The sequence below is a fragment of the Phyllostomus discolor genome, chromosome 6 (genome assembly GCF_004126475.2).
Source record: "Phyllostomus discolor isolate MPI-MPIP mPhyDis1 chromosome 6, mPhyDis1.pri.v3, whole genome shotgun sequence".
Lineage (NCBI taxonomy): Eukaryota > Metazoa > Chordata > Mammalia > Chiroptera > Phyllostomidae > Phyllostomus > Phyllostomus discolor.
In genome coordinates this window covers 55,668,547-55,672,366 of record NC_040908.2, presented here as the reverse complement: position 1 = coordinate 55,672,366, position 3,820 = coordinate 55,668,547, and the positions used below count along the sequence as shown (strand labels likewise).

Here is a 3,820-nt window from a genome sequence, read left to right as displayed (position 1 = left end):
AGAGAGAGAGAGAGAGAGAGAGAGAGAGAGAGAAACATCAATGTGCGGTTGCTGGGGGTTATGGCCTGCAACCCAGGAATGTACCCTGGCTGGGAATCGAACCTGGGACAAGATTTTTTTTTCTTGTTTTAAGGAACAGTAACAACTTCTAATGCTCCACATATTAGTACTATTACCAGAGTTCACATAATTAATATTTTACTGTATTTTATAAAAGTTGTGGTTCAAGGTAGTCACAAATTAAAGAAAAAAATCAATCCTCTGGCAAGCAATTTCAGAAGAGCTGTTATAATAATGTCCAAGGCTAACAACAACACACTGATGCTGCCGGTGTCACATCATCAGGAGGAAGGTGCAGTAGAGTGTGTGGAGACCGATATTCTGTCTGGACACAACATAGATCCTATGTGAACAGGGTTTACATACTCATCACAAATACACTGGTGGGGAAACACATTTACTCATTCTCCCAGGGGCCTGAATGAAACTGAACAAATGTAAGACCTAGATTTTCTTCTGTACCAACTTATTCCTCAGAGTCTTGCTATCAGAGTGGAACACAAAGGTACTCAAATATTAAGTAAAATATTTATTATCACTCTCTGAGACCTCAGGCTATCTGATGCAAAAAAGCTTAAAATGAGGGCGAGGAGGTGGGAAGGTCCAAAGAAGAGGTCAGTGTTGAGGGTGTGGGGAATATGTTCCTTTCCAGGCTGGGTCCTCACTTGGTCCCATGATGAGCTGCATTCTGAACTTAGGCCACCAACTGTCACCTGGCATAATCCTTGAACTTGCAGACATAGTGAAACTTCTGTTTACAGTTATAATCTTCCCATCTTAGATATCCTGGAGAGAGAGAAATACAAAGTAAGTGGGGCTGGCGGAGCTTGTGACCCAAAGGAGAGGCATCCTAGACTCTGGCCTATGATTCGAAGCCCCTCCCTCACCTTCACAAGGGACTCACTCCAGGGAAAGGAGACTCCAAGAAAGGAGAGATGAGAGGAGGTGGATGAAGAAAGACCAACATTGGGGAGGGCTGGGTGGGTGGCTTGGGATGAGAGTAAAAGATAGAAAATTATACTGCAAAAACAATTAAAATATTTTTTTAAAAAGAAAGAAAGATCAACATTGCATCTCCTAGTTTAGGAGGATTCCTTGAAGGGTAGGCTCAGAAATGAGGGATCAGAGGATGGAAAATCTGGCCAGAATGCAGCTTCCCTGTTTCTTACCTGAGCTTTGTGATAGGCTCCCACAGACGGCAGGGTTTGTGATGGTGGCAGGGTTTTTCTCCCAGGAAAAGTAATTTATCACATCATTATTGCTCCACTCCTATCTACCTGCATTGGACTTGTAGCCCTAGAGAGTAGAGAATGGAGCCAGGTAAGATTGAATGGCTATTAGTTTTTGCATAATCCTTTCTGGTGGATACTGATACCTTCTTCAAGATTGTGGAATTTGGTCTGCTATTCCAAATGTTGTCACAAAACTTTCCTCCTGGAAACTCTCCCTAACAACTTGCTCCTATTGGCTATTCAAAAGTCAATAATTACAAAGACCAATGAATCCACTCAGAGTGACACAGTGGCTGGTGGTGTGTTTATCATTACCCTCTGAACCTTAAAGACAATGTCTGTTCTATAAGGAAAAAATGCACTTTATCTTCATTTAGGATTCCTCAGCACAGTATGTGTAGGCTGATTGAAGCTCTGAAAGATGAATTAAAAGGTGTTACGTCTGAATTGTATAACAATCTTGACAAGAGGCAGATTAATTTCAGCTGGAGACTACTGACCTTCACAGAACTCAGTCATCACCTGGCCTCAAAGTTGCCCCTTTCTTCCAAATATCCATACAGATCTCTAAGTGCTGGGGTTCTTTAAGGTACTTCCTGGGCAGGCACAGGGCACAGGTAGTGGCCCTGATTGAGCAAAGCAGCTTCAGAGATGACAGAGTGGAGATATTATCGCACCTGTGTGGGATCATGGAGCCCAATCCAGATGTATGTGGAGGTGTTCAAATCGTTCTTGACCAGAGAAGCTGGGAAGGATGCCTCAGGTTTACGAGCACAGACACAAAAAATCCTGAGTGTCGCTTCTGGCAGGTAATCTGTGGGGAACAGAGAGACTGGTCAGGAGGTTGAGAGGTCATTGCAGGTAGGACAGGGCTGAGATGATAAGAAGAGATGTTTTGCAAAAGATGAGGATGCTCATTCTCACCCTCAAAAAATTCTGGAGAATGTAGACCACCCTCCTCCCTCCCTAATGTACTTTCTGTTATCACCTCTAACCACAAATGTACCTACTCACATCTGCATCAGTCCAGGATCTTGGATTCATAAACAAGGCATAGCAGTGGGAATGAAAGGCATAGGAGCCTTGGGGACAGCTACCCTGTGTAGAGTGATGTTCCTTCTTGGAATCTTCACCTGGGGTGGAAGGGAATAAAGGAGAGGGATGGAGTGAAATGAAAAGTGTAAATCAGTGTTGGGAAGTGACCTTGGGGAATATTTGTGAAGCCAGTTTTTGGGAAGTAATACCAAATTCTTGACTACTTCTCATCATTGCCAGGATTTCTCGATCTTGAATCAGCCACATTAAACAAAGGACCATCTCTTTTTGTTCTACCCTTTCCCTTTATTTAAAAGTCCAACACTTCTGCCACTCTGAGCTTACTGTTCTCACACTGGGTTTCTAACTATTCTTCCCCTTAAGTCACTCCTAATGCTTCATGCTTTCTCTCTTCACCCTGCCAATACAAATTAGAGCCCACTGACAAATTGGAAATTTTCTCATTCCATTGATAGTGGACCACTGTGGTACCTCCCACTGTGAGTTATGCTGAAGGAAGGAGTGATGACGGAGGAACTGCAGGCAGTTTCATTGTGTCGGGCTACACCTCACCACTGCCACATGTGTCACACAGGAGGCTTTCTCCTTATCTTGGCCCTGAGCATTCATAGTGACCCAATATTAGAGGCAGAGAACTCTCACCTTGCACCTGAAACAAGGGCACCAGGCAGGGTAGCAGCACCCAGGACATGCTGGGGAGGGCCACAGGAGGCAGCATTGTGTCTGTGGCAATTAGAGATCATGAAAGAGTTGTAGTCAGAGAGAGGGCATTCAGAGAACCCTCTGTTCTCCCTCTCATCTTTTCCTTTGGATTGTCCCCTGGGAACAAATTGATCTTGGTGACATCTGTTACTTTCTTATGATTCTGGAAATAATTGTAAATCTATAGTTTCTACTACCCCTGAGACCTCCCAGGATGGCCTCAGCTGAGTCTCAGAGCTCCTATGTTCTCTGAAGACTAGCATCCTTCTATAGCCTCCTCTCAACTGTGTGAGGTAAACCCCTGCCATGGCTCTCATCTTCTCCCAGCTCCCACTCAGCTGTTTTGCAGGTCTCTTCGATGGTTGGTTAAATCAGAAAAGACTGGCCTTTTATATGTGGATTTGAAGGTGAAGCCCTGAAATGAATAACAGACTTGTGGAGCCAGGACAGGGATAGTGGGAAAGGGCTTGGCATTAGCTCAAGGAGATTCATGTTGGGGTAGTGGACTCTTCCTGGCAATAGCTGGGAATTGCCACAGCTGTTGTTTCTTTCCCCTCAGCAGGCCAGCACTTTGCCCAGGCATAGGTGAAGCAGACTTTAGATAATACCTGGATTTCTGTTCTGAAAAGCTTCCAAGAATGAAAGTAGCCCTGTGGTATAAATTCTGTTGTTACATAGTTAAGAAAATGTGGTATTAGGTAGATAAGGAAAATGTCAATAGTGTATTTTTGAGCAATGTGCCAAGAACTGTCCTATAGGCATATGTATAA

General features: G+C 44.0%; 1 pseudogene; it reads right to left on the bottom strand.

The window, feature by feature from the left end:
- Positions 1 to 569: 569 nt before the first annotated feature.
- Positions 570 to 3,066, bottom strand: LOC114498508 (annotated as a pseudogene).
- Between the last annotated feature and the right edge of the window lie 754 nt (positions 3,067 to 3,820).